Source organism: Malus sylvestris, chromosome 14 (genome assembly GCF_916048215.2).
Source record: "Malus sylvestris chromosome 14, drMalSylv7.2, whole genome shotgun sequence".
NCBI lineage: Eukaryota > Viridiplantae > Streptophyta > Magnoliopsida > Rosales > Rosaceae > Malus > Malus sylvestris.
The window spans coordinates 29,969,283-29,980,463 of NC_062273.1; the positions used below are offsets into that span (position 1 = coordinate 29,969,283).

An 11,181-nucleotide genomic window follows, 5' to 3' on the forward strand; every position below is an offset into this window, starting at 1 on the left:
CAACCCCTCCACTTAGCGAGGATATTGACAGATTTTTCACGGAATGACCAAAATAATTTACGGTGAACAAACTCAATGACAATTTCTATCAATCAGTGATCAAAGTGAGGAGCTACACCAATCTTAGAGATCATTTTAGCTATAAAATTAAAACCTAACAAAATTTTCATCAAAAAATTGATTAACTAACTCGCTTTATTTGCTCGGTCTTTGTCATTCCATATGGCTTGTTAAAAGAACATGCATGATGAAAATTTGAGAAATGAAACCATTAATTGGATATATAGCCATAACCTCATGCCTCGTTAAACCCTAACTTTATCATTATATCCTCTAAGAACACCCATTCCACCCTATCATAGGCCAACTGTGATCCAACTTGAGAGCCAAAAACCCTTCCATTCCTATCCGCTTATTGTGCAGGAGATACCCAATCTCAACCGCCACCAACGTGTAATGAGATATCAACCTACCTGGCATAAAATCACTTTGGTGGGGCGATATAATGGAAGGAAAAATCAGTTTAGGTGATTCGCCAACCCGGCCCTTTGCCTCAATTTTATACAAACATTGCACAAACTAATGGTCGGAGTTGCGTCATATCCGGAGGAGCATCGAACTTCGAAATTAAAGCAACATATGAGTAAAACACTCCGATCTCACTAATTTTCCAGTACTCGAGAAGGAGGAACGTACTATCACATTATGTCCAACAACGTCCCAAAAACGTTGGGAAAAAAGAGGCGACAACGGTAATTTTGAAGGATGCATATGAAATGCAACAGCTTTAATCTCCTTGCCTGAATAAGGTTACATCAGAGATTCATTCATCCTTTTGAGTAACTCGAGTATCCATCGCACCCACAACCTCAACCACTGCATTATTCACCACAACCTAAGAACCAAAAATATCCTAGAAATAATATCCAAAACCATTGACTTGATTCCTTCCTCTGAATCTTGCCACACTCCCCTCACATCATGCAACCCTTTGATAGATTTTTTCCTCCGGTGGTTAGATGTCCGTCGGTGGAAAAAATTCGTATTTCTATCCCCCTTTAACCACATGGTTCTGGACCATGAATTAAACATTAATTTCACCACCAGTTAGACGCCCATTGGTGGAAAAAATTCGTATTTTGATTTGGGAAGGAGTAGCGGGCTGCCGCCTACCCCTAGCAACAGCAAGGGGTGGCGGCTAAAACCTGAAGCTGGAGATGAGGCTGTGGATTGGGGCTTCTAGAAAGAGAAACAAAGAGAAAGAGAGAAAAAATGTCCTTTTTTCTTACTTTTCTTATTTGCATTTTTTCCAACTTGCAAATAATGTCTCTTCGTTGTAGAAATTTTATAATCAGAGCTATCCAATATCTTAATCTTCATTTGAAGATCATCTTTCCAAAAAAACATTCGAATTCGAATTGTTTAGTTGTCCTAATATATCAAATAATTGGACGGTTTATCACGAATATGCTGCTTTGTACCTACACTATGAACATATTTGGTACATCAAGACAAGTAAATGATTTTGAATTTGAATGATTTTTTGTAGAGTAATCTTCAAGTAAAGATTAAGATATTAGACGGTTTCGGTTACAAATTTTTTACGACGATGATACGTTATTTGCAAATAAAAGAATGAGTTCATTCCTCCAAATAGGAATGCAAGTATCAAAATAGGTATAAGTAGCTAACTCAAGCCAAAACAGGGACGATGGCAAGCAAGACAAACTTGCCAAGTTTGATTGATATGGCGTTAGAGTATAAGCTTGGACGGACCAACCAGGTTGTGCGCGGATGCCTTAAGTAGGAAGATAGAGCTGGCGGCATTTAAGTGTGGGGCAGTGGCAGCCACTAAGCCAATTGAAATATTCAATGTAATCCTCTCTCTACGGACAATGGAATTGGTTTTCTCAATTCATATTGACAACGGAAGGGAACTCACGTTGACAATACATAATTAAGGGACAATATTTGGGTCCTCACCATTCAGGTCCTTTTATACTGACCATCCTATGTGGAACAATAAAATAAAGACACGTGTACTACTTAAACTTTACTAAAACTGGTTCAAAACAATCAATATTCTAGTATCCAAACTTTGCCGACCTTTGCTCTCATTCGCTGTTGTCGGCGGCCGATATCCCATCCCCACCTACTTCTCTCCTCCGGCTACCACATCCACGTCTCCTCCTCCGACCTCCCTTCTCTATCAACCACACTCACCACTCCTCTTCTAACCAACCTCGCAAACCCCGCCTTCAATCTATCCTCTTCTTTCCAGATGCGACCATGGCAGCAAGAGGAGGAAGATGGTGGCGAGTCGCGACCAGTAAGTGGGCAGGTGCAGAGGTGCTCCCATGGCTTCCACAGAAAAGAACATGAGGGATTTCGGGTGAGGTCGACCGAGAGGTTGAAGGGGGATGTGGGCAGGTTCCATATAAAAGAATATTAGGGATTTTGGGTTGGGCCGACCAAGAGGTTGGAAGCAAGGTCTAAAATATTGATATTATTCCGATATTTTCATCGAAATTTTCGTATTTTTGGATTACCGATACTTCTTAAATCATCAATATTTTAGACCTTGATAGGAACTCTATGTGGTACTAAGTCACTCATGTATCTTCCCATGCAATGTATGAATTGTAAAATATTGTACTAATTCATTATATATAAATGATTATGGTGTGTTTAAACTTCTTTCATTAATTACTACATTTTTCTACACTCACAATGTTTGCCAGCTCGCTATATAATCAACTTAAATCAGTTAAATCCATCATGCAATGCATTTCCTTCTAATTTTTTTGTGATAAACTAATAGATAATTGACTAAATAAACATCCTGCAAAGTTTCAATAAAAATTTCCAAGTTTTTCTTACAATTTCCGTGGTTTTTATTCATTTTTTATTGATATCGATAATATCCCGATATTCCCATCCGATATTTCCGTGTTTTTGAATTACCGATATTTTCGATATCATCGATATTTTATACCTTGGTTGGAATGGAGATGTGGGTGGGTAGGGTCGACGTAGGAGAGGTTGAAGAAGCGGATGGGGTGGCCAGCTCTGCCATGGCATAGGAAAGAGGAAGAAGAAGATGAGTATTTGGTTACAGGTTCAAAAGTGAAAGTTGGTGTTTGGTTATGAGGATTGCAATAGTCTAGAGGAGTGTAAAATGAACAGGTGGTATAATTCTATTGGGTCACATAATATGGTCAGCAAGTTGGGTTGTCACAGCCCGTCCCGAGATTTTATGTATTGAGGTGGTGAAATGACGAAATTGCCCTTAACGGGTACTAAGGTGTGTGTGACATATCATTGAATAATGCATATTTTCCTAAGTTTTGGAAAAATTAAGTTGGATTAAAATTTTATACATTTTGTATGGTTAGGGTTTGTTTTGGACCACACAACTTGCTTTCTCTCTCTCTCCTATTCTGTGCCCTCTTTCTCTCTTCCTTCACGATTCTCACTATCTCCCTCTCGAATATGTACGGACGAAGCACCAACCCTCCAAATCATCACGGATCAACGCCAAAAAAGGTGAGATTCTTCATCCTTTCAACTCCCTGATTCGAATGGTACTAATTTTTGAACTGGAAACCTTCGAAAACTCCTGAAATCCGAACCCCAGTTTTTTAGTATTGTTCATGTGGACGTGAAATGTTGATTTTCAGGGAATTCTAAGCTTATAGTGAGCTTAGTGAGGTCCTAAGGAAGCTCGGTGTGCTTCGTTTGAAGGTTTTGGACGTCGGGATCACTGGGTTCGACTTTGGCCGGTTTTCTTGGAATTTCTACGGTGAGATTTCGTGATTTTTTAGAGCCTTAAAGTAGTATAGCGTGAAACTACATGTTTAGGGCTTCATTTTGATATAAAATTCGAAGAAAATGGTTGAGAAACGAGGGAGAACAAGGCAATTGAAAATTGCCCAGTTTTCCGGCCACCGGAAAACACAGTCCGGCGAGCTCGCGAGGAAGAAGACGCGCGTGGGCGCGCGTGTACCGTGCCTGTCCTTGGCGCGTGGGGGCAACAATCCCAAAATTAATTCTAAAAATTTGTCGACGTTCGTGACGTCAAGTAGGCCACTGTGGTATATTCATATACCCAAATTGAGCACCGTATGAGAAGTTATTGAGAATTGTTGGTTATATGCTTTAAATAACGTTTATATAGTATTCACCGCGGCGGCCCGTGCGGCGGCGCGTGACCAATGACCCGCCAATGTCATTCTTATCTTGTGTTTAAGGTTCTAGGTTCAGTTTTGATAATTGATGGACGTAAATTGAGTAATTGAACCTAAGTTGGGTACGATTCGTGGTTAGGCGAAAACGTGAATTTGACGATCCGACCGTTGGATGGTAATGAAATTTTAGGAAGTTGTCCTAGAGGTATATTGTGGACCTTTGGAAGTTATGGATTTGAAATCTGAGTTGCAGATATTCCGGATCGAACTGCGTAGTGACGTGTTGTATATAAGTTATATATTCTATCGATATGATTTCTGAGATTTGATTCGATTATTGTTTTAGGCGCCGATCGTCATGACGCCTTGACGTATTGTGCTATGGAGTTGTTGGGTGAACTCCAGGTGAGTGGGCAGTTTTGTTTTCGTATTATCTATATACAACTGTTTTTCCCAGAAAATGCGTTTATATGAAAATTATGATTTAAATTGCCATGCATGCAAATGTTGAAATATTTAGTTTGATAATCGATGCATATATATGTTAATTGACGCGGTGGACGCACATGTGAGTTTTTATATTATTCAGATGAGTTATTTTATGAGAATTGCATTGAAAGCTCATAACCTGCACCCTAGGTGTTAGTGCTTATACTATTATTCACCACACCGCACGCTCGCCTTGGATCCAAGTAGGTGGATGTCGTACAGACCATGTGAGGGTTCCGACATGCTAGTCGTATAGATCACTAGATGTGATTCCGACTAGTGGGTGACCTTAGTTATGCGCGCTGATGATTGATGAGAGAAGCACTAGAGCGTATTTATACACCTTTTATCGTACAGACTACTATACGTAGTTCCGAGTGATGTGCAGTGTAGTGCCGTACAGGTCACAGTTGGTGACTCCGGCAGGGCCGTATAGGTCACTGTGGTGACTCCGGTTGAGTGGGATGTTGAGCTTTAGAATCAGCCGTACAGGACCATTGTAGGGTCTCCGGTTGATTTATTATTTCACCTGATGGATATCGATGCATTTCTGATTAATTTTGGCATGGCGTGGCATATTATTTCTGATATGTTATTTTGATGGATATGAGCTGAGTTTTGATGATATGTGTATATATATGTTTATATACTATTTTTCTGGGAAAGTATACAGGTTTTACAGCGAGGGGTTAGCAATGTTTTAAATGAAAAGTTTTCGAAAAACTATGTTTTACTGACCCACTCAATTTTGTTTTTCGCCCCTCCAGGTTCTAGTTAGCAGAGCTTTGGTGGCCACGAGGAATCCAGCGGTGTTCTGACAGAATTCACAAAAGTAGGATTCACCCTCGGGAGTTATATCTTAGAAATTGTATCTTTAAAGCTTCCGGACTGTGTATATGGTTACGTCACTCTCACGTGACGGCCAGCATGCCCTCCTTCGGGACGGGGTGTGTCATGGGTACTCCCTGGGGAGTACCCAAGTATTATCCATAATTATATATAAACACTCCGCAATTTTTGATCTTGTCAAATTTCCACTTGCACCGTAGAAAGAAAGTGTTTTTTTTTTTTGTCAACTGATATTTTTGTTAGATTAGATAATACTAAGAAGCCGACAGGGTTTGAACCCACGTAGTGGTGCAAATGCAATACAAAAGCAAAGCTCATTTGGTTAAATCTCAACTGCTTACTCGTGAAAAACAATGTGTAAAAGAGAATGTCCCTTGTAGTAATCTTGTAGTTAGAGGTACTTATATTTCATTAATTGGGCAACGAATATAATTGTTGTTAAACCCAGTAGAATACTTTGTGAAATGAGTGGAGTAGCAGAAAATATAGCTAGACGGAAGTTTGGCCCAAATTTAACCGTAACAATATTACCAACACTGGGAATCAGTGAGGAAATCAGAGATTGTGTAAGGGCCAATTGAGCAGTGGTAACCATGTTTGTACAAATGACAATCAACAAATCTTGAATCACAAGAGAGTATACCACAGATAGTCTAAAAGAATCACAGCAGAGAGAGAATGAACAAAAATCAAGAATCCGCAACAACAATTTCCACAGATTAGGTTTGCAGTAGAGATCTTCAACAATTAACAGTGATTCAACCGTAATATAGAGAAGAAATCACCTCAGCAACTAGCGACAATGAACAACAGCTCAAGAACACTAAAAATCCCCAATTTCTAGGGTTTTGCAGAGCACCGACTTCGAAGACTAGCGACGGAAATCAGAACCCACCGACTGCGACTGAATCGAAATCCACAACCTGAACACCAACGACGATCGACAAATCACAGCAACAATCCAAGAAAGATAAATCGAGAGCAGAAGCAAGAAGGATCGACAACCGAAGGTGTTAACCGTATCGGCGAAGATACCATTGATAACATTGCTAAGAAATGTAGAAAACTTAGGTATGAAGAAAGATAACGAATACCAGAGAGAGAGAGAGAGAGAGAGAAAGAGAGAGAAGACAATCTTTTGCAACATATTTTTCTATTACTGTTAACTTAATCAATACAATGCAATCCTGCTATTTATACTCATACAAAACATAACACCCTAGAGACAAAACTCAACAGCCACTAATACAAGGACAAGTGGCATTCTCTACATAACTCAAATGAATTATATTCTAACATTCCCCCTCAATTTTATGGTGGGAAGCCCCAAGCATGAGATTGGAACAATGATGAAGAAACAAAGGTGAACACAAGCCCTTGGTAAGAATATCTGCATATTGATCAGTAGAGGATACAAACTGCAGAGAAATAACTCCCTGTTGAACCCGTTCTCTAACAAAGTGACAATCCACTTCAATATGTTTAGCTTTGGAATGAAGAACCAGATTGATTGCCAATGCCATTGCTGAGATATTATCACAATGTAACAGATAAGGTACTGAATTCAAAATATGCAAATCCTTGAGAAGTTGTTGTAACCAAACAATCTCAGCTGTGGTAGTGGCCATGGCTCGGTATTCTGCTTCAGTGGAAGAACGACTCACTGTATGTTGTTTCCTGGAACTCCAAGAAATCGGATTGGAACCGAGAAAAACCACAAAACCAGTAGTAGACCTGCGGTCATTGGGATCACCAGCCCAATCTGCATCAGTGTAGGCTCTAATATCAAATGATCCAGGTCGAAAGCAAACTCTCCAATCAAGAGTGCCTTTGATATATCACAATATTCTTTTGACAGCAACAAAATGAGAGTCCAATGGAGTGTGCATGAACTGACACACTTGGTTAACTGAATAAGCAATGTCAGGTCTTGTGAAAGTTAACTATTGAAGAGCCCCAACAATACTTCGGTAATGAGTAAGATCAGAATAGAGGGGACTACCATGATTGAGTAATTTCTGATGTGGATGACATGGAGTAGTGCAAGACTTGCATTGAACCATGTTTGTCTTCTGCAACAAGTCTTGTACATAGTTAGACTGATGAACAAATAGCCCATGTGGATGATATTCAATTTGCAGACCTAGGAAATAATGAAGAAGGCCTAAGTCTTTCATATCAAATTCCTTGGTCAAATGCTGGATCACAGATTGTATACTAGCATCATGATCTCCAGTAAGTATGATATCATCCACATATAACAACAACACAACTATATGAAGACCATCATGCTTGACAAAGAGAGAAGGATTGGCATAAGAAGCTTTAAAACCAAGAGAAAGCAGAACAGAGGTAAACCGATCATTCCAAGCTCTTGGAGCTTGTTTAAGACCATATAGAGACCTTTGTAACTTGCAAACATACTCAGGGTGATCTCTATCCACAAATCCCTGAGGTTGAGACATATACACTTCCTCCTCAAGAAAACCATGTAAAAAAGCATTATTGACATCAAGTTGATTCAATTTCCAACCTTTAGTTGCTGCCAAAGATAACATCAGTCGCACTGTGGTTGGCTTAACCACAGGATTGAATGTTTCATAGTAATCAAGTCCTGCTTCTTGAGAAAACCCTTGTGCCACTAGTCTAGCCTTGTGCCGAGCAACAAATCCATCTGGATGTCTCTTGATCTTATAGATCCACTTGCAGCCTACACGATTTTTATGTGAAGGAAGAGGAACAAGTGACCAAGTCTTCTGTTGAATTAATGCATCCATTTCCTCTTCCATAGCCTGTTTCCACTTAACAGACTTGGAAGCTGCAACAAAAGTTTTTAGTTCTGTGCTACTATGAGATGGAACTGAAGCTGTGAACCTTTGTTTTTTCTTAAAAATGCCAGACTTGGATCTAGTCTGCATAAGGTGACAATTTTCAGCAACAAGAAGCACAGGTTGTAAGTCTGAAACCTGAGACATTGTAGTGTCCGAATTTAATTCTGATACAGAAGGAGAATCAGAAATACCATTGACTGATGAAGGAGCACTAGCGGAGACAAGATCACCATGTGAGAGAGAACTGGACTGAGTAACATGAAGAGATGCAGCAGGTGGCTGAAAAACATTTGGTAAGAGGATAAGGATAATGGGATACTGTTGAAAGGTATTAGGATGAACAATATGTGGTGGTGAGGTAGAAAAATTGGAAGAAGAAGATGGCTTAGAAAAAGTAGAAAACAAGATGGGATACTGAGTTTCATCAAATAACACATGTTGGGAAACGATCAATTTGTGTTTGGAAACATCAAAGCAAATGTAACCTTTATATTGTGCAGCATAACCCAAGAAAATGCACTGAGTGGTCTTTGGGTCAAGTTTAGTAGTCCTATGAGGTTTTAAAGAAGGATAACAGGCACAGCTAAAAACCCGTAAGTGATCTAACCTAGGTGCAGAATGAAACAGGACTTCAAATAGAGATTTCATTGCAAGACTAGGTGTAGGCATCCTATTGATAAGATAGGTTACAGTAGCACAGGCATGATACCAAAACGGATCAGGTAAAGAAGCTTGCTGAAGAAGAGTAAAGTTGTTTCAACAACATGCTTATGCTTTCTTTCAGCTAAGCCATTTTGCTCAGGTGTATATGGACAGGAAATCTGATGAATTATGCCCTTGGATTTAAGAAAAGACTGAAAAGAATTACTAAGATACTCTCCACCACCATCACTTTGCAGAATTTTAATAGATTTATCAAAGAAATTGACCACATAAGCTTGAAATTGAGCAAATAGGCCAAACGCAAAAGCTTTATTAATAAGAGGAAAGATCCATGTATATCTAGTACATTCATCTATGAATGAAACATAGTACTTAAAACCTTCTAAAGACATAGCAGGAGCAGGGCCCCATACATCCGTGTGGATTACTTCAAAATGAATTGAAGATTAGAAACATGTATAGGAAATGGCATCTTGGTGAATTTGCCCTTCAAGCAAGAAATACATGTCTGAGGGTTTAAGGTACTAGAAAATGGAATTGAAGACTTAGTAAGGGCAATTTGTACAATATTATTGGTAGGGTGGCCCAACCTACTATGCCATAAGAGATAACTAACTTTTTGGCCAAGAAACGCTGCTGGAGGACCAGTTGAAGGTTTGAGCACATGAATAGGATAAACTGCATTGTTACTCAGTCCGTGGAACAATGTTCTCTTGGTAACCTTGTCCTGTACACAAACATAGAATTCATCAACAATACATCTGCAATTATTATCTTTACACAATTGATGCATGGACAGCAAGTGTTGAGACAATTGAGGAACATGTAGAACAGAATTCAATCTGAAATTGTGAGACTTAGTGTGAAGATTAGAACTACCAAAATTAGCAATAGTTAAACCTTCACCATTTGCACTAGTGACAGTATCATTAGCAGGATAAGGAGCTGCAACATGGAGATTAGACTAATCACTAGTCATATGATTGGTTGCTCCCGAGTCTAGAAGCCAATACTCCGGTTGTGGTGCAGAAGGTGATACTTGAGCCCGTACATTCATGGCAACTGGAGGATTGTGATATGAATTTCCAGAATGAGGAAAGAACTGAGGAGACCTGGGAGAAGCTGAATTGTATGACAGATGAGTGGATCCAGAATTTGGAGCTTGAGACTGCACCGAATGTTGATGTTGCTGAGGATAGGCATGGTAGAACTGTGAAGAAGGAAATGATGGATTGGGAGCTGAATTTCTGTCAAAACATGTAGCTGCAGTATGCCTAACACGATGACAGATTTGACAGCCATGTTGAAAACAAGTAAGTGCAGTATGACCTTTCCTTTCACATATCTGACACATTTGTTGAGGATTCTGAGAAGATTGTGGGACTGGAGGCTGAATTGAAGACTGGGAGAAAGGATTGGCACCATAAGTGAAGGGTGAATTATGTGAAGACGGACCCCCAGAAAAAAATTTCTTTCCTTTCCCTTTGGATTTGAAGTTGTTCCCCCTGAAATTATTGTAGGTACCCAAGCCAAATTGAGACACAAAAGCCTGCTTACCAGAAACTGGAAAGTGGGAAAACTGAGGCATGAATGGCATTGATGCAAGCTGCTGTGGAAATGGCAGCACAGAGCCAGAGGACTGACCAAAACCAAAACCTAAAGAATAAGGTTTTGTGCTCGAGGAACCACCAACATAAAAAGTAGCACCAGTGGATTGAGCATGTATGGCAGACATAAGAGGAATCTGTCTAGTGGTCTCATCTAATGTAGATTCTTCAGCCCTCAGTTGTGATCTAAGCTCTTTATGAGACACTAGATTTTCACGACCACGAATCACGGCTTTGATGGTATTATACTCAGGAGGTAAACCTCTCAATGCAACAATAAAATGTCCTCATCAGAGATGAACACCCCAACTGCAGCCAATTGATCCCTAGCATATTTGATTCTTTGCAAATATGCATCAATATTCTCAGACCCCTTCTTAATATTCTGAAGATCAATTTTCATTTGAACAATGCTAGTCCGAGTCATATTGGCAAATCTTTCACGAAGAGAAGTCCACATTTCTTTCGAACTTGTACAACCAATCACACAAGACAATGCAACAGTGGACAAAGTAGCAGTAATTAGTGTCATCAAAGCCTTATCATGAATCCTCC

General features: G+C 39.6%; 1 protein-coding gene and 1 long non-coding RNA gene across 3 annotated transcripts in view; both read left to right on the plus strand.

The window, feature by feature from the left end:
* Positions 1 to 11,181, plus strand: part of LOC126600241 (probable cyclic nucleotide-gated ion channel 20, chloroplastic) — a 67,429-nt gene that overhangs the window by 20,532 nt on the left and 35,716 nt on the right. The gene's annotated exons all lie outside the window — the stretch shown is intronic.
* Positions 3,617 to 5,574, plus strand: LOC126600251 (uncharacterized). Its single transcript, XR_007615396.1, has 3 exons — positions 3,617 to 3,802; positions 4,534 to 4,592; positions 5,444 to 5,574. It is a non-coding gene; the product is annotated as an uncharacterized LOC126600251 (long non-coding RNA).